Raw genomic sequence first — 21,144 nt, 5'->3', positions numbered from 1 at the left:
CCGTATTCTCAGCCACAAAACAACCCACGATGCCACAACCAAAGAAGAAGAAGACCACACCGCAGGAAATCACCGAGGGTGAAAGAGAGCAAGAGAGAGGACTTGTCCCTATTAATCAAGACGACACATACACCCTAGAGAAATTAAAAAGAGTTGAGGCTAGCTTACGAAAAAGAAGTGAGAAAAAAAAGAGCTGAGGTGGAGACAACAAACCAAGCACAACCAGAAACAAGCATAAGAAACGATCTACTTGGGGCAGCAGAAAAAGAATTGGCCTTGGTATTAAAGCAGTTCGAAACCCTCAAAAAAGAAAAGGAAAGATTTTCTCAAGAATTGGAAACACAACGGCTAGCAGCTAGCAAAATAGCAAAACTAAATCAAGCAAAAAAATAGCTAGCGGAATTGCTAGAAGAGTTGGACGAATTGCAATACTTGCAAAACACGCCACCACAACCACCACCTTCGAGATAGCAGCATGTCATGAATGACACACCTATCTCACATGCAAATCCCAATCTCATGGGCACAATGTCCCAATGATGATAAGCGCTTACATAATAGTTGATCAAAATTCTCCATTATCCTTGGGCTTGCAAACAGTTGCATGGCCTACAATCTACAAGGCAGTCATGCTGCTAAAATTCAATGAGAAAATGACCATCATCAGTTCCTCATGAGCTACGAAACTGCAGTAGCATCTGCCGGAAGAGATGATGTGGTTTTAGCCAAGTCCCTAATCATAGCCTGTGAAGGAGCAACGCTGAACTGGTACTCGCTACTTCCACCATAGCCAATTTACAGCTGGATAGACCTCAAGACAAAGCTAATACAAAACTGCCAAGGCTTCCATCGAGCAACATCAGACCCAAGCAACTTGTTTCATTGCATCCAAAAAGACAAAGAGCCACTGGCTAATTATGTCAAAAGATTTGTGCAATTGAAGTCACAAACTCCGGATGTGGATGAAAGCGTAGCCATAGCAACCTGCATCAGAGGGCTAACACCAAGCCCAATAGCTTCGCATCTAACAAGAGAAAAGCCAAAAACCATCTTAGCTTTGTTCGCCGAGCTGGAAAAGTACTGTAGGTCAGCTGAGGATCACAGAAAAAGAGTGATGGAAAGAAACTGCCAAAGGTAAGTTCAAAAAGATCAAAATTGGCAAGTCTCAAAATACAATTTCGAACAACACCAGTAGCCATACCCACCTCAACACGTGCTACTAATCGAGGGTCCTCAATCCTCACAACAACAAAATCAAGATCATAGTAGACAGCCCCAATAACAACAGCAAACAAACTATGGCAATGGGCAGAGAGGTGGTCACGCTGGAAGAGGGAGAGGCCGAGGCAGGGGACCTCCGAGGCCGCACAATCAAAATAGTCAACCTCGAATGTTCTATTGCACTTTTCACGGCAAGCAACTAGATCATGCGACCGACATTTGCCCAGAAACAAAAAAGACCTTCGAAAGAATAGCTGAAGAAAAAAGAGCGGCCGCAGCACCTAAAACCATCCACCATACCTCTTTTTGGCCACAACAGCCATATTTCCAAGCTTACCCACATACGTATTCAAACACTAGCCTCACAAACTATTTTGCCAATCATTCATTCAACTACCAACCCACCATGATGTGGCAACCCTCGCCACAGTATCAACCTCAATATCAGCAAGCCTTGCAAACTGCTAGCTTCGCACCTTCCCAGCCTCTACATGAGATACCACTATCTTCACCAAACCTACCTAATCAAATACCTAAAACCGAGCCTAACAATACTCAAAACAACAACCCCAAAGCCCTACCCACCTACGACATGATAATGCCAATATCGGGAGCATCGTCGCAACTTGAAAACCCAGAAACCAATTCAAACGCCTTGCCCACCTACGGCATGATCATGCCAATAGCAGGTGGATCCTCTCTAGAGTTTGAGAACAAAAGATAAAGATAAAATTACTTCAGACAAGTAAATTCCATCATACCCGATAGGCCACCAGCCAAGCCACAATGGGCACACATGCCCATCTCCTTCACAGAAGAAGACTTTAAACTAAAAACCGCCTCTCATAATGGTGCGATGGTGATCGAGGCTATCGTGGCAGGATGGAAAATTGGAAAGGTCCTAGTTGATAACGGAAGCTCAGCGGATATCATTTTTGCAAGTACATTTAGATAAATGAAAATTGATCCTCACCTGCTATCGCCGGCAAAAGTGCCACTGCTTGGCTTCGGTGGAAAGCTAGTTCGAACCCTAGGAAAAAATAGCACTACCACTGTCATTTGGGAACTTAGACAACACCAGAACAGAACACATAACGTTCGACGTTGTTGAGATGTACTATCCATACTCCGCTATCTTTAGCAGGGGATTCATCAACAGATTTGACGCAGTAATAAGGCAGCTATTTTTGTGTATGAAGATCCCAGCCATGAAAGGAGTCATCACAGTCTATGGTGACCAGCAAACAGCCAAGAACATTGAAAAAGGTGGACCTCGGGCTAGAAAAATGGACACGACTTAGCAAGCCCCGACGAGGCTAAGCAATTAGAGAACAAATAACCATACCTCAAGCCTAAAAGAGATAAATAAAAAGTGAAAATAAGCGCTGACGGCAAAAGCAAAAGAGTGCTGCTAGATGACTGCATTCTAGATAGAGTTGTGATAATCGGGGCCAACCTCGAGCCCAACGAAGAAAAAAGGTTAATTGAGTTCCTAAATAAAAAAGGATGTCTTCGCATGGTCCGCAAGTGACCTGCAAGGAGTCGATAGAGATATAATAGAACACAAGCTAGAAATAAATAAAGGCGTGAGATCCAAAAAGCAAAAGCTTCAAAAAAATATTAGAAGACAAGATACAAGTTATCAAAACAGAGGTTTAAAGGCTAGTTAATGCCAATGTGATACGCCCGATCATGTACCCTAAATGGCTAGCAAACACAGTCCAAGTTAAGAAGAAGAACGGCAAATGAAAAATGTGTATAGATTTCACTGATCTAAACAAAACTTGCCTAAAAAATGACATCCTACTAGAGAGGGTTGACAAAGTGGTAGATGACGCTGCAAATAGTGAAATGTTGTCACTAATAGACATGTTCCTAGGTTATCACCAGGTGCGAATGAGAAAATAAGATGAACGAAAAGACAAGTTTCGTAACTCCATTTGGGACATAGTCTTTGTAAGAATGCCCGAGGGGCTCAAGAATGCAGAGCAAACTTTCTCAAGAATGATAACAATAGTCCTGTGTAAGCAACTTCGAAGAAACATCCTAGCCTATGTGGATGATATTGTTGTAAAAAGTGACAAATGAGAGAATCATATCCATGACCTCGTGGAAAATTTTACCAATATAAGGGCAGCAAACTTAAAGCTATATCCGAAAAAATATGTATTTGGAATTTAGCGAGGCAAGGTTCTAGGATGCCTGGTCTCAACAAAAGGCATCAAGGCTAGTCCAGATAAAATCCAAGCCCTCATTGACTTGAAAGAGCCAAATTCAGTAAAAGATGTGTAAAAGTTGATAGGAAGAATAGCAGCTCTCAACAGATTCATACCAAGAGCTGCTGAACGAAGCTTACCTTTTTTCCAGGTGTTGCGAAGCTCCAAGAAATTTGAATGAGGAACAGCAAAGTAAAGCCTTCACAGAGCTAAAAGACTACCTAACAAACATGACAAAGTTGTGCCCACCCGAGCTAAAGTCCCTCTTGCTGCTATACTTATCAACCTTGAGCTCCGCAGTCAATGCCGCCTTGGTGCAAGAAAAAGAGATCGAGGGCAAGTCAAAATAAACACCAGTGTATTTCACATCAGAAGCACTCTCAGACTCAAAGCTGTTCTATTCGGAGTTAGAAAAAATTGCCTATGCTGTAATCATGGTAGCATGCAAGCTAAGGCACTACTTCGAGGGTCACAGAATAGTAGTGGTCACCAACCAGCCGCTTTGTGACCTTTTCACAAGCAGGGAAGCCTTAGAAGAATAATAAAATGGATATCAGAGCTATCTGAGTACGTGGTGGACTTGAAAAAAGGAAGCGCAATCAAATCCCAAGTTCTAGCTGATTTCATAGTAGACTGGACACCCCTATGCATTAGCCAAACTAAGATCGAGGTACCATGGATCATACACTGTGATGGGGCTTGGTGTGACAAAGGGGCTAGAGTGTCCACCATCATCATCTCACCATCGGGCATGAAAATCAGATACGCCGCAAGGCTTGATTTAAAAAAACAAAGCAAGGTCCACCAACAACACTACTGAATATGAAGCACTACTTTTGAGGCTAAGGAAAATGAGGGCCTTGGGCCAACAAGTATTCATTGTGAAGTCAGACTCAAAAGTAATACAAGAGCACATTGAGAAAAACAACGAGGCTAGAGAGCCAGACTCGTGAAGTACTCAGCTGCAGTAAGACCAATGAAGAAATATTTCAAGAGATTCACCGTACAGCACATCCCAATGGTAGAAAATGATGAAGTGGACAGACTAGCCAAAGCAGCAGCATAAAATCAACCCATGCCTCCTAATGTGTTCTACGAAGTCATTCACTCACCATCAACAAAAGAGCTAGCCTCGAAGGTTATAAATGTCATCACCAGATTTGACTAGAGAGCTCCAATCATGGCTATCTCAGGGGACATTTCGAGCCTCATGATGAGGCCTGAGGCCGAACTAAGCAGAATGAAGCAAAGGGCTAGGGGCTATGCCATAGTTGATGGAGAATTGTACAAATTTGGAATATCGGCTCCTTGACTAAGGTGCATAACCTCGGATAGTGGAAAAGAATTACTAAGTAAAATCCATAGTGGTTTTTGAGATTCACATTGGAACCAAAGCCTTGGTGGGTAAAACCATAGGACAAGGTTTCTACTGGCCAACTGCAATCCTTGATGCTCGAAGCTTGGTAAGAAGTTGCTAGGCTTGTCAAAAGACAACCAATCAACAAAAGGCACCTTCACTACCAGTACAGCTCATACCGCCAACATAGCCACTGCAGAGATGGGGCATGGACTTAGTAGGACCGCTACCAACCACTCAAGGCAATTGCAAGTTCGCAGTGGTGGCAGTTGACTACTTCACCAAATGGATCGAAGCTAAGCCATTGGCAAACATAACCTCAAGCTCTATGCAAAAGTTCTTTTGGCAGAACATCATCTGCAGATTCGGGGTTCCCAGGGAGCTAATTGTGGAAAATGGCAAGCAATTCGATTATAGCGATTTCAAGGAGTTCTGTACAAGTATAGGAACTAAGGTAAAATTTGCCTTAGTATATCATCCCCAATCCAATAGAGCTGTACAAAGTGCAAATGTCATAATCTTTTCAAGCATCAAAAAATGCCTGTTCGATCAAAAGAAAGGAAAAATAGGTAGACAAGCTTCCAAGAGTAATATGGTCACACAACACCACAACATCAAGAGCAACAGGCTTCACACCTTTTCGGCTCTTGTATGGCTCTGAGGCAATGACACCTGACGAAATCAAGAATGAAAGCTTGAGAGTGCTAAAATTTGAGGCTTCCTCAAACAATGAAAAGATCGATAAAGACATGATAGAACTTGACATACTACAAGCAACAGAGAATCTTGACAAGTACCAACAAGAAATAAGAAAGTGGAGGGATAAAAAGGTAGTAAACAAGAAATCAAGGTGGGAGATCTAGTTATCAATAAGAGAAAAAACTGGGAGAACCTCGGGAAGTTACAAGAAACTTGGGAAGGGCCATATGTTGTTACTCGAAGCAACAGGCCAGGATCCTTTTACCTCACAGACCAGCTTAGAGCAGAGTTGCCACACTCTTGGAATGTGGACAACTTATGCAAATATACCCATAGTTGCTACACTTACAATAGCCTTTGACTTGTGAATCTATAAACAACATCGAGGGCACAAAATTTATTTTATCATATTTACTTTTCCGCAATCGAACCGTACTCTTTTTCTTGCTAGGGGGCTCCATACTGGAGGCAAGATTTTAACAAGGTGGATCCATGTAAACCTTTTACATTCTAATCAAATACAATTCCCCCTTTATCTTGTGATTGTCAAGCCTCGAAGAGGCTATTAACTTGTGTTTCTGCGCAAGAACAACTTGCGTTTTAGTGCAAGATCTAGCCTAAAGCAACAAGTTGCGAGACCTTGCATTTCTGTGCGAAGAAAAACTTGTGTTTCTGCGTAAGCATGGGGTAGAAGCACCAACAAGTTGCATCATTCGAGCCTCGCACTCCTACATAACAAAGAATATTTATCCAACCTCGCAGGTTTTTAAGTTTTAAATGATTAAATTTCATAAAAATTCTACCCAACCTTGCAGGTTTACAAGTTTTAGATGATCAATTTGCATCAAAAATTATACCCAACCTTGCGATTTCAACCCAACTTTATGTCAAGTGCTTAAGTCAACAAAACTCGGGAACAATTTTTTGTCAACTTATCTTTAGAACGCTCGAATACACAAGCTTTAGCAAAAGTGATAAAATAATCTTTAATCAAAAAAAGGCACCAACCAGCACATTTCACCCCTTCATCCCTTTGTGTGAAAAACACACTAAGGCAACGGATCAAATAACCCACTCGTCTAACAAATGATTCAATAGGCATCATAAATCTTTAGTAACCTAAACAAAACCCTCGCAAAAAGGAATGGGGGTGACATTTTTCAAAAAGAAAAACAATATTTATTTCTTTCTACTATGAGTTTTGTTACACCTAGAAACCTCGCGGCTCTAGAGGCTAAGGGGCTCGAAGCCTTAGGAAACACACCTAGCACAGCAACCAAACATAGAACACCCTCAAAGCAAAAAGGATTCATGAGAAATAGTGCATGGACAAAAAACACAAGAGATGACAAACACCACAATTAACAACTACGCTTAAATAGCTAAGGTCGAAAAGACATCCTGTACACCAAATGTTTACAGCCACCAAATATTACAACCAGCAAATGGTATACTTCCTGACCCTAAACATTACAACAATCCAAGTCAAGCCTCGAGCCTACGCCTCATGCTGCCCAGATCCACCGGCTTCACCTTCCTCCCTCAATTCCTCTCCCTTAGCCTGATCACAACAACTTAAGTAAGAAAACAACTAGAAAAGGTAAAAACATGAAATAAGAGTTAAGAACACAAACCTTTGCAAGATGTTCGTGAGCAACTTGCCTTGCATGATTGCGCCCAGAAGTTGCCCAGAATTGTTTCAAGAATTTTTTTTCACAATTTTAATATTCTTAGACATCTGTTGTTCATCAAGCTCCGAGGCTAAAGGAAACTGATAGGTGCGTGCCCCAAACTTTAGAAAGTCGGAACAACCCTCACTCTCCAGCAATTTTAGTATGCCCTCGCAGCAAAAGGAGGGAGCATAGTCGCTAGCTCCGGTAATGACCCCGGGCAAGTACTAAAACTCTTGATCCATCCAATCGAACATTTCTTTCGCACCCTTATCGGTGGGGTAAGGAAGGGTCTCAGCACCAAACTCTGCCAAAGCAAGTTGGTATCCATCGTGAATCTGAGCAAACCTGGTCTTCAGCACCTGCTCCGCTTCATCAATAAAAACTTTCTAGTCCTCAAGGCTCTTGCCAAGCGTGTGGATCATCGTGTCCTTTTCAGCGCAAGCCTTTTTCAGCGAGGAGATAGTCATTGAGTCTTTCTCGATGGTGCTCTGTAACTTCTCCAGAACACCAAGATTATCTTGTGAATTTTTCTCCAAACTTTCCACCCTCTGATTGAGGTCAGAGCATGTCTTTACAATCAATTCTTTGTTTTTCCTTAGGTCTGTGTTCTCCTCAGAAAGCAAGGTCTGGAGGTCATTCAAAGCCGCATTCTCCTTCTTTAACCTCACAATCTTAGTCTCGAGTTCCAGAATCTTGGTGCTGTAGCGCTAAGTGTGGCTTTCTCCTTCTCTTGAAGCTTTTTAACGGCAACCTTGCCAGCGATTACAGCCAAAAAAAGGAGCGACAAAAAAAAGTAAAAAACCTAGAAAAGGAACGAACTACTAAACCACCAAAACCTCGATAGTCGCAAAAGCAATACCTTATACCCAAGGGTAGCCATTATTGTTGCCAAGTGATCAGGGTCTAAGCACTATAAAGACTTCTCGTACTCTATCAAAACGACAAACGTCATATAAGCAAGCTAGCAAGCAAAGATCAAATGAAACAAGAGACATAATCAAAATACTAACCCTCAGGGTCAAATGCACTACCTCGAGCATCATCTTGAGTAGAGGACTTAGCCATTGGAGGGATCTGAGGAATTTTCTCTTTTCTCTTGGCAACCTCGCCCTCCTTAGAAATCTCACCAGAAATATCAGCTTTAGCCTTCCCCAAAGCTGTCCTGGCTATTTTATCTACAACATGGAGTGAGTCCTTCGATCCCCATAGAAGCGGCGGATTAAAAGGATCATCATCCTCACCTGACCCAGGCACATGAATAGACAACAATTTCTCCCTAAGATCGGTGCCAAAAGCCTTGTTATAATCAACAACGGACTCAGGCAAAGCGGAACCCTCGGGTAAAGGGTCCACTCTTAGAAGCATCGAGGGCTCGCTATACGTCTCTCCAACTGCGCCAACATTATTTTGCAATTCAAATTTAATAGAGGCACCGCTGGAATCTACAAGGCTTAATTTAGGTGAAAATTTGATGACATTTTTACCTGGCTCAGTAGGCACCGGGTCAGGTTTGTCCATCTTGGCAGCAACAGCAGCCTCGGGGTGTAGCTCCTTTTGAGGAGACCTTTCCTTAGCCTTAGGGCGCAAAGACGAGGCCAAAGACAAATCCTTGTCCAAAAATCCTTCATCGTCATCATCATCTTCCAGGACATTAGCAATCCTTACTCCGGGTTTCTTTCCAGATGTTTTTAACTTTAATCCAGCCAAGGCTCTAGCAGCTTCGAGCTCTGACCTGGTCGTATCTGACTTAGCCTCAGGCTCGTGCGTTGCAAGCACAGAGCTCTTGACAACCCCGGGCTTTTTGCCAAAAATGCTCAACTGCTGATCGACAGAAGAGCCTTGACCAAGTAAGCTTTTCTTCTTGAGAGCCTCAAGGCCGGAGGTTTTGGACTTCTTGCTGATCTCGACCACAGGCAAAGAGGCTGAATCCTCAGGTTTCTTCTTCTTCTTCCCCTTGCCTCCTTCCCACCGATCTCAACAGAACCGGTCATGTCAGCCTCGCGCATCCGCTTAGGGGGTTTGCGAGGTTTAGCATGAGGTTCAACCTCTGTCAGGAATCAACCAGACAGAGTGTTCTGTCTGGTCACTCGTAAATTAGTGTGCCCCACCCGGCGCCATGCTTCGCCACGTCATTTCCAGTGTGGTCTGGGTGGAAATACATAGCGCCAAATCCTATGGCGCTAAGGGTCGTGGCTCCGTGCCATGGGGTTTAACCACGCCCGTCCCTTCTAGCCTGCCCATCACCCCCATCTCTCTCTATTCGTTCCTTCGAACATAGAAGACCAAAATTGCCTTTTTGTGATATATTTCTGTATAATGAAAGCCAGGAATTTATTTTAATGCAATGCTTTTACAAAGCATTACTATGCTATCCATGCACATTAAAGTTAGATGCAAGAACCAATAATACGTCAACTAATTGAACTAAAGAGTTCAACATCATACAATAATAACATAGTCCATCACAGCATTCAAAACTAGGGTTTCATGTCAACAGAATCAAAGTAAACCGAAGAGGTGGAAGGGGAAAGCCCGGCGCCACAAAGCATGGCGCCGATGTGAAATGGCACGGCGCCACGTTCCTTATCATCGTGTGTTAATAGCACGACACCATGGCCTTTGGCGCTGTGTATTTTAACCGACTGCCACGACGAAGTTGACGTGTCGTCGTGCCGTGGGTTCATTTTTTGAATCTTTCCGCCGAGAGTCAAAATATAAAAATATTACAAAAAAAGGGTCAAAATGCAAAAAAAATATAACCGACGAGCGTGTTCGGTTCGGCTGCCAAGTGCCAACGGCTAGAGCGCGGGTTCCAGGAGAACTGCCAACGGCTAGCCGGCTATCTGTGTGACCATACACGGTTTTGTGCCTGGGTGCCATAACTCCAGCTGAAAGTATTGTCAGGCTCGTCCAAACTTGGCAAGTTCAAGTTTTGTGTGGATTCATTTGCTAGCTAGATCAGCATAGCCCAAGAAATACATGAATGAAATCTCTATAACTTACTAAGTCTGTTATGTCTAAAATTACCGCATCCTCGATTCGATTGTTTAATTTGTTCATCATAGCAGCAGAAAGTGCTAATTCCATGGGCATTCCTCCCCAGAAAATGGTAATTCCATGGGCGCTCGAGGTGGAGACCATGACTCTTCATGAACTGAACTGAGAACAGTCCCCCATTTGTCGTCGACGTCGCTAAAGGAGATATTGAGGTATTGGATGTTGGTGCAGCGCCTTCGCAACATGTTGGCCGATGCACTCTTTGAGTCCCTCGCGACGAGCACCGTGTAACGAACGGTAGTTTCAAATTATCTTTGGAAACATCAATACAAAACCCTCCATTGGGAGTCTAGGATTAACCTTATCCGCGAGATGCTTTAATTTTGAACTTAGCTAAAAGTTTCTTTGCGTCTTCTTTGAGATTTGAACATCCAGCTGGAGAATGTGACTACCCGGCGCATCGACAAAATATTTTCAAACTATTTAGATATAATAAAAAAGTTATTGTACACCACTGCAAGATAAGTAATCAAGGAGGATTTTGGGAACTGTTTATAACGTTTCGTTAGTATTGACCATTTTTTATTTAAATCATTTCCATCTAATCTAAATCTCGTAACATTGATTAGCAACTTTTTTATGGACAACCCAAAGAATAAACATTAGTAGTATGGTCACCTGGATTGAGCGTGATGAAATCCCAACGTGAATTGGTACTCGGATGACTGCATGTGGGGTGATCCCAACGTTAGGAATGCGATCTCACGCTCCTAGAAATCCCAATGTGAGTGAATTGGGACTCGGATGACTGAACCACTCCTGGCTTCCGTCTTCTTCGCTCCTACCTAGGGGCGAAGTCAGAATAAAACGCCACCGGGGGCTATACAAAATGACAATAATAACTTGACAATATAGTACCACGCATAAAACCGGTATCAGTCAATAAAATTACAAAGGACATGTTGTGACAAATAAAAAATAAGGTTTTGCAATGGTTGCTACCTCCTTTGGTTTAATTTCTTCTTCTTATGGTTACGGTCGGCCATCTTGTTAAAGCGAACTATCACATCATCGATTGGAATTGTCACTAGAAATCCTTGTTCCATCAAGCATATGATACAATCATTCATAAATTCATTGCTGATACGATTTTGTAGTATTGTCTTCACAATTTTCATTGCTGAAAAAGCATCTCTCAACCGATGTAGTGGCAATAGGAAGAACTAGTACTAACTTGAGAAGCCGATGGACCAGAAAATTAAAAAATACTCATCCTTTTTTTAGCCACTATCATCTTAGCAGGCTCAGAAATAGTATTGAAATTGGCAAATCTTTCATCAGCTCGCACATTACCAATGTGTATATGAAGCTCACGAGCAAGATCCTTTAGTTGCATTGAATCAAAATCATCGGTGTATGACTTAGCTAACTCCATCAAGCTCTCAAATTTGAAAGCCTCAAAAGAGTTCTTGGGATTGAAAGAAGCAATCTGCGTAAGCAGTTTAGAGTTTACATCATTGAAACGGTCATTAAACTCCGAAAGCTGCAAGTCAATAATTGGGTTCATGCAATCATATCTATAATGTTAATATTTCTGCAATTGGTCTTTTTTCTTGGATTATGACGATCAATATAGCCCTCCTCTATATCCAACTTAGGAATGCCATGTTCTTCACAAAAGGAGTATATGTTCAATGTTCTGCAATAAAGAATTCTAGCCATCATCTCTAATTTGTTGAAAGTCTTGCTTGGTTAACTCTACCTTTGACATGGTCTCCAAGATGCACGGGCCGGGTTTAGGCTGTAGGGCGACGAGTCGGCGGTTTGACGGCGCAAGATGAAAAAGCTGGTGAGGAGTCGATATCAATCTATTTTTTTCGAAAACTGTACTACTGCCGGCTAGACCCTGGTGAGAAGCTGCCAGCAAAACCCCCAAGTCTGTATGGGCTGGGCAGCCAGGTCGGCCAGTCGGGGGCTCCTATACATAGGCCCCGTTTGGCAGGGCTCCGAGAGTGGCTCCTCGAGCGGCTTCTCCGAAACCCTGCCAAAGGGCACGAGACGCCCGAAAGGGCTCCGGCTCCGACGGTGGAGCCCCGCGAATCCCGCTCTCAGGAGCCGTTTCAGGGAGGCGGAGCTAAAAAAAGGGCTCTCGCGGCTCCTCCTCGTTTCCCACCCTTGCCCTCGGGGGAGAGCCCGCAGCCCGCAGGCAGGCGGAGGTGCCTCCGGGCGGGCAGCGGTCGATGGCGACGGCGGGGGCGGAGACGGGCGGGAGGTGGATGATGGCGACGATGGGAGGCGGACGACAGTGACGGTCGGGAGGCGGGGGCGAAGACGGCCGGGAGGCGGGGCCCGAGGTGGCCGGGGGGCGGCCAAGGGTGACGGCGAGAGGTGGGGGTCGGCGGCGGAGACCAAGAGCTGGGTGGTGGGGGAGAATGGATAGGGAAGAGAGAGAAGAATGGGAGGCTGGTGGTGGGAGGCTTAAGGAAGAGAAAAGAAATAGGAAAAGGAAATAGCAAGAGAAAAGAAGGAAAAGAAATAGGAAGAAAAGAAAAAAAGAAAAGGAAAGGGTATTATGAGTATTTCATCTTATCTATCCATTTCAAACTACACGGAAGAGCCATTTTGCCAAACGGTTTTCCAAAAGGGTTTCAACTCTACTAGAGAAGTCACTCCATCAGAGGAGCTAAAACGTGAGCCGTTTTCAGAGTAATCAAAGCCCTACCAAACTGACCCATATTCCAGAAGGTGGATAAGCATTGCATCGCAGGCCCGTTAATGACACGTTAATCCACCAAATCGACTGGCCTGCTAATTTGTTTTGCTAGCATTGAAACCGGCAGGAGGACAGCACCTTCTGACGTGCACCTTGGTTTTCGTGCAAAATGAAGATTCGAAGGAAAAAATCCGTACTTTCCAAATCAAAGTGTACAAATCAAATTTCGATTGAACTATAGTGCTTCTTACAACGAGATCTACAAAACAAGACAACGCCTGACTATATTTTAAATCAAATTATTTTTGAACATTTTTCGTATAACATCTTATTGATATTGACCAACATTTTTCTTTTTACCAGTTTTTATTTAACTTTTTTAATTTTTTTAATGTACTAACATTTTTCTTTAACATTCACTAACATTTTTCTTGAGTAGTTATTAAAAATTGTTGAAGTAGTACATTAATGTTGAAACATTAAAATAAAAAATTAAAATAACATATTGGAGCTCATTGTGTTGATTCCAAAGAATATTTTGGTTTAAACGGATTTCAAATTGGATTAATGGTTTATGAGATAAAATCATTTGAAATTTGAAACTCGTTTGACATCCCATCCGCTGTCACCTCTCCCATGGCGACACGTATCCTATACTTGCTTCACCATGCAGCGGTACGCGCCTTCCTCCACATATTGCTCCCCCGGTGCAGATCAATCCGACATGTTTATCAAGATTATACTGATCTCAAGCTATGGAAGATATATCGATTTAAATCTTCCAGAAAATGGATAGAATTTCCAGGGCCGGTCCACCGGGGTCTACGTGAATTTTTACCGGGGTCCAAGCTGGTGAAATCGATGGGCAGAAGAGTCGAAAATCGTCGGGGTCGGCCGATGGCGACACGCAGCTTCGCGCTTCTCCGCTCCTAGTCCTAGTCTCTGCAACGAGCGCAGCGCCAACAACCTCTCCTATACACTAGTTTGCTCTCTCGGAAGTCAGAACAAGGCACTGACGACGACACAACAGGCAACACCCTCAAGCCTCAAGTCAAGGGATCAGCCGCATATACATACAGCAACTTGCCGAGTAGTTTGCGAAGTTGCATGTCAGTTCTGATCTTCTGGCGGGTCTTTGAAGCAATCTGTACGTATTTCTTTTTCCTTCCGGAGTTGCCAACAAACTGACCAGTATTGTTCTTTGAATCAAAATCTTAGTTTTCTCTTGTGGCTATGGCCTAATGGCTGGACCTTGACCAACATTCCTGAACATTCTACAGGAGCATATGTTATTATTTAACAAACTAACCAAGTAACAATGCAGCGTCGGCTCTGCCATATTTTTTTAAATAAAGTAGGAGATTGCTGATTCATTTAAGGAAATAGAAGTTCATGGTTACAAATGGTTCGATATTACATAGGATAAATAGCTTTCTAAGCTTACTCATTAGTAAAACTAAGATATACTACTCCAACACAGGTTCCGGCACGCTCTCTAGCGCAACTTTACATCCACCGGTAGAAAACTGAGTATTAGTCCCGGTTGGAAGGGTGCAAATCTCTTGAAAAAGCATCCGGGATAAAGCAATCGAGACAAAAGGGGGTGTCTTCTATCCCGGGTTCCTCAACCGGGACTAAAGGGTGGTAACACCAACCGGGACTAAATGGGCTGCCACGCCAGGCGTGGTACAGCCCCCTTTTATCCCGGTTAGTAATACCAACCGGGATAAATGGTTTTGCAAAAAATTTTGAAAAATAAATAAATTCCTGGGGGGGGTCCTAGGGAGGCCTCCCCACACGCGCAAGTCACAAGTCACGCGATTTTCACGGAAAATATGTGCGTGCGCGGTTCGTGGGATTCAAACCCACGACCTCAAGCCTCGCGCGTAGCTTCCTTGCCATCCCACCTACACACCACATTTGACTATATAGGGGATCCAATCCTTTTATACTAATTCGTGAGGGACCCTTTTATCCCGGTTGGAAAGACCCCCTTTTATCCCGGTTGGTATTACAAACCGGGATAAAAGGGTCCTGTTGACGCCAGATTTTGACACATATGAAATCGGCGTCAAGAAGAGAAGGAATCAGGTGATGCAGCGAAACACGGAGGTCACGATTGGGAATCGGCCGATTAATGCTACAGTTGAGGATCAGCCGATTGGCGCTGCAGTGTTTTGGCGAAGAGGGTTGATGGAAATCGGTCGATTGAGAGGCTGGAGTAGTTGGGCCGATATGGGCTCAGAATAGATCGCGAGGATTGAAAGGGGTCGGCCCACGAAACGTAGTAGTCAACTCCGATGCGAGTCGTACTTGTAAATATTTATTTTCATTTAAAATTAGAGATAGAGTTCTAGTCGGTTAAGAGATTGGTTGTAACAGGCTATAAATAGCCGCCTTCATAGATCTGTAATCATCATCAAATCAATACAACAACCAACTATTTCCTCGCACTTTACTTTTGAGCAGGCGACTTCATCAATACTACGGGTTGGCGGGGCTGCATCAACTTGATCTCCGGTCGATTCTGTAAGTTCCGCTTATCGAGTAATATCTAAGCTTTAACTTCAGGCGCATCACTGTTGTTTCGTTTAGGTTTATTCACCAGTTATCGATATTCACTAGAATTCTAGGTTTTACCTGTTGTTCTAGTTTTATCACCAGTTATCCAGCTTGGAATTAGAACTTTCGACTTTCTTATATCTTGTTACTTAATTTACCACTTTTCACATAGCCGATTTAGATCTATTCCCAGTATTGCTACTGTAGCGTTGTTTAGATTGCTCTAGTAGTTTTCTTTATCAACGTTGCCTGGTAATCGGCTGTATTATAGCCGATTTCTTTATTACAGCAAATCGGCCGATTCGCTTATAAGCTTTCTCGAGATCGGAACCTTAGCCGATCGCAACCTCTGGGATCTAACACGTTTCTTTCCTTGCCAATCAACAGGTCAGATTGGCTGGCACGCCACGCGAACCGCACCAGGGCGATCACCCGAACAGGAGTTAAGCAGATTCTCCCGGGTCATGTGTCCGACGCTAGACTCAATCGGCTGATTTCTAGCGCCAACACACTTTTGGCACGCCTGGTGGGACCAATACAACCGCCACCATGTCGAAAGCTGCTGAAATCTCGGAAGACAACGTCATCGAGGTAACGGAGGCAGACCTCAAGGACGACCAGAAGGAAGAGTTGGAGAAGCATATAGCATACTACCGTAAGACATGCTTACAATCCTTCAGTCGTACCAGGAGCGGGGAAGCTGTCAGGAAAGCTCCTTTTCCAACTCCCCGCCAGATCACAATCACCGAGGACTCGAGCAAGATGTCCGAGATGGTTCAACAATCCGTCTACCAAGCTTTCATTGATCAATCCCCGGTGATCTCTAATACGGTATACAATGCCGTCATCAGCTCCTTGGCCAACGGCGTGTCCCAAGGATACCAGGGGCCGGCATACGCTCCACCTATCACAGCCCCGGCCAGGAGTTCTCCAAGTATACCCTACTCGGCTCCTCAGCCGATCCATGCTCAAACTGGAGGTTCCAGCACCCCTTCATCGTCAATGCATCTAGGGCATAATGGCGCACTGTATCTCCAGCCGCATGCACCGCCCCAATCCATTCAATTATCCTCCGTGCAATTGTCCTCTCTGAATTCAGTGCCTTGGGGGGCACCATCGGCGACGGCCGTCCAGGATCAATCGGCCGGCCATGGAAGCTCTCCGATCCAGGCACCTTTCCAATCGGCCGTGCGGCCGATGATGCCACAGTATCAGCCAGTCGCGCCGGAGATGGGCAGTGGGGCAGAAGCAACGGAAGCGCTTCGGGGCGCTGTGCTGATCGTGCTATATGACGAAACGGCCAGTTCACTGAGACAACCGACGCTGACTACGCAGCCAGCCACGTCGCAACAGGCGCTGCACGCTTTCGTCCACCACCCGGTCATCCCGCCGCCGATCTACCAACACGTGTCGGTTCCCCAGCCGATAGTTCATCAACAACAACCAGACTGGACGGCACGCATAGCTGAGGTGATTCAAGAACAATTCGGTGTAAAGCCAAAGGTGCAAACCTACACGTACAGAACACCATACCCGCCTACTTATGACTTACTGCCGTTTCCCCATCAGTACAAGGTTCCCGATTTCACCAAGTTTTCGGGGCTCGATGATACCTCAACTGTGGAACACGTGAACAGATTCATCATCCAATGTGGGGAGGCAGCTGCACAAGATGCTCTACGGGTACGCCTCTTCTCGTCATACCTGTCCGGGTCGGCCTTCCAATGGTTTACTACACTGCCACCCAACTCCATAATTACATGGGCCGACTTGGAGAAGCAGTTCCACAAATATTTCTACGCGGGGGTACACGAGATGAAGCTTTCAGACTTAACCAGCCTCAGACAGAGGAGTCATGAGCCGGTATTCACGTACGTGCAAAGGTTCAGGAAGATCAGGAACAAATGCTATACCCTAGTCCTAACTGACGCACAATTGGCCGATATAGCCTTCCAGGGTCTCCCGCCCCACATCAAAGAGAAATATGCTTCACATGAGTTCGAGAGCCTGAGCCAAATCGTGCATCGATTATGAAGTACGTCCCTTTGATCCACGGAGGAATTTTCAGAAAAAGGTGGCGTACTTGGAAGGGGCTGAGTCCGAAGAAGAAACAGAAATCGGCCTGGCAGAGTGGGTTAAAGGGAAAAAGCCGATATCATGTCCGTTCGGGAAAAAGGAACCGGAAGCATTCGGTTTCGACACATCAAAGGCCGATAAAATCTTCGATCTCCTCCTTCAGGAGGGACAAATCAAGCTCTCACAATACCATACGATCCCGTCGGCCGAGCAGCTGAAGAAGATGAAATATTGCAAGTGGCATAATGCCACCTCCCACGATACGAACGAATGCAAAATCTTCCGACAGCAAATTCAATCGGCCATCGAGCAGGGCAGGCTCAAATTCGAAGTCCCGACAAAGCCAGTAAAGCTGATGAAGATCGATGAAGATCGATCAGCATCCCTTCCCCACCAACATGGTTGATACAGGAAGGAACTCACTCCAGACCAAGGTGCTAACGTCTGAATCGGCTAAAAAGAGCGGAGCCGTAGACCCCAGGAATCAAGCAGCGCCCTAAGACATCAAGGGGAAACGACGTATGGAGGGTGAAGGCGAGGGATCGGGAGAACCACGCAGGCCCATCACCTCCCAATTTTTGCTCAACAAGTATCAACGGTAATAGGAAAGTTCAAGATTCCGGGAAGAGATGATGCGACAACATGAAGATCACTGGCGATGCCCGTTCTTCATCCACTGCTGGGAGAGTAACCTAAGGTTGCCGTCGGCTGATAATTGCCCTGAGTGCAACGGCCCATATCGCAACAATCGGCCGTTCAGAAGGTCTCGCTCCAGAGATGGAAGATCAGAGCCGATCAGCAGAAACTGGCGCGAGCAAGAGGATCGGCGCCCTTCAGTGCGTGATCAGCTGGGGGGCAGAAGTGACTGATATGACCGGTCGGAAGACAGGTGTGAGCGAAACGATAGGTCGGGGGGCAGATTCGATCGGCGCGACCAACCAGGAGGTAGGACCAATCGGTACAACCAACCAGAAGACAGAGTCAGCGCTCACGATCGGCTAGAGGAGATGGCCGATGCTCGGGTATCAGACGAGAACCCCTTGGAGCGCGAACCAGAATGGGAACGCACCAAACCTTCGACTAAACCTGTAAACCCCAGGTGGTGCCCTGACGGATTGACTAAAGCTCAAAAATGAAGAATCCAACGTCTCTGCCAATGGGAACAACAGGAGGAAGAACAACAACAGATGATGGACAAGAAAAATGATAGGCCTCGGATTTGGCGCCCCAAAAGAAACGACAGGGAAGACGACGACAACCAAGAATCAGTAGCCGATATCAGCATGGTTTTCATTCTGCCGATGGAGTTCATGACTCCTGCCGACCGACATAACATGTCGGCGATAGAAGAACAGATGGCGCAATTGGCTTTGGAGCCAATGACAACCACATTCGAGAAACCCGAGGACGACAAACGGCAACACCTCAAGGCATTATTCCTCAAGGGACATGTCAACGGCCAACCCATCACCAGATTACTAGTAGACGGAGGAGCTGCTGTCAACATCATGCCGTACGCCATGTTCCGGAAGCTAGGAAAAAGTGATGACAATCTGACCAAGACGGACATGATGCTCAAAGACTTCGAAGGCAACGTGTCTCCCGCCCGCGGCGCGCTCTGCGTTGACCTCACCATCAGCAGTAAGACTCTTCCCACTACTTTCTTTATTATTAATGGCAAAGGGTCCTACAACATGCTACTCGGCCGAGACTGGATACATGCAAATTGTTGCATCCCGTCCACAATGCACCAATGCCTCGTGCAATGGGTCAGCGACAACATTGAAGTGGTCACCGCCGATTCCGCATACAGCGTCGTAGCGGCCGATACACAGCGATGGAGCTACGAGAATATCAAATGCATATCCGGGAGGATGTGGGACACTGATTTCCTGAAGGTGTCCGATTTTGGTCTACAGTCAATCCGAGCAGTCGGCTCTGAAGATTCAGATTAAATGGATCAGTTCGTCCGGGAAGCTAGGGCACGGGTTCATGCTTATCCACAACGGGGAGATGATAGACTTAGGCGATGGCACCAAGCCAAGGCCGACGTACATTAGTGCTAATTTGGATCCGGAATACAAATGTAAATTGACAGATTTATTGAAAGAGTTTAAAGATTGCTTTGCTTGGGAATACCATGAAATGCCCGAATTAGACCGATCTATTGTTGAACACCGGTTGCCCATAAAGCCGGGATATCGGCCATACCAGCAACCAGCACGGCGATGTAATCCTAAAATCCTACCCGATATAAAGGTCGAAATCACGAGACTAATTGAAGCAAAATTTATTCGGCAATGTCGTTATGCCAAGTGGATCTCCAACATTGTGCCCGTGTACAAGAAGAACGGGAAGCTGCGCGTGTGCATCGATTTCAGGAACCTGAATCAGGCCACGCCGATGACGGATACCCAATGCCGACGGCCGATGTACTAATAGATGCCGCCTCGGGTCACAAAGTCATTAGTTTCATGGATGGAAACGCTGGATATAATCAAATACTAATGGCCGAGGAGGACATATCAAAAACGGCTTTCAGGTGCCCGGGTCACCTCGGTTTGTTCGAGTGGGTGGTAACCACTTTCGGTTTGAAGAACGCCGGCGCTACGTATCAACGAGACATGAATTACATATTTCACAAACTTATCGGCATTCTGGTGGAAATTTACATCGACGACGTCGTGGTTAAATCAAAAGGACACCAGGAACATCTGATCGATTTGCGGCAGGTATTGGAATGCACGAGAAAGCATGGGCTGAAGATGAACCCGAACAAGTGTGCTTTCGGCGTATCCGCCGGACAATTCTTGGGATTCATGGTTCACGAGTGTGGGATAGAGATCAACCGGAAGACCATAGCGGCCATCAATAAAGTCGTGGCTCCACAGAATAAAACTGAATTACAATCTTTGATCGGCAAGGTCAATTTCATCAGAAGATTCATATTCAATCTATCCGGACGTATCCAGGTCTTCACACCGTTATTGACATTAAAACCCAACCAAGAGTTCGTATGGGGAGAAGAGCAACGCAAGGCACTAGAAGACATCAAGCAGTACTTGGTATCACCACCAGTATTGGTCCCATCTCAAACTGGTAAGACATTCAAGCTGTATTTATCAGCCGATGAGCGAGCTATCGGGTCGGCTCTGGTCCAGGAGTTTGAAGGAAAGGAACGGGTAATATATTATATTAGCAGAAGACTTCTGGACGCCGAAACAAGATATCCCCCGGTAGAGCGGCTATGCCTATGCCTTTACTTCTCATGCACCAAACTCAGACACTACTTATTATCGGCAGAATGTGTAGTTGTATGCAAAGACGACGTAGTAAAATACATGCTGTCATTGCCGATTTTGAAAAGACGGATCGGAAAATGGATCTTGGCTTTATCAGAGTTCGATCTACGATACGAATCGGCAAAAGCCATCAAGGGTTAGGTTATGGCTGATTTCGTCGCCCAGCACTGCGGACCAGAAATCGCCGTTGTGGAACCAGTACCGTGGACCTTATATTTTGATGGTTTGTCATGTGGGTCCGGATCAGGAATCGGCATCGTTCTCATATCGCCTCGGGGGGCAAGGTATGATTTCTCTCTGCCGATAGAAGCATCCACCACCAATAACC

This window comes from Setaria italica, chromosome V (assembly GCF_000263155.2).
Source record: "Setaria italica strain Yugu1 chromosome V, Setaria_italica_v2.0, whole genome shotgun sequence".
Lineage (NCBI taxonomy): Eukaryota > Viridiplantae > Streptophyta > Magnoliopsida > Poales > Poaceae > Setaria > Setaria italica.
This window is presented reverse-complemented; position numbering follows the sequence as displayed.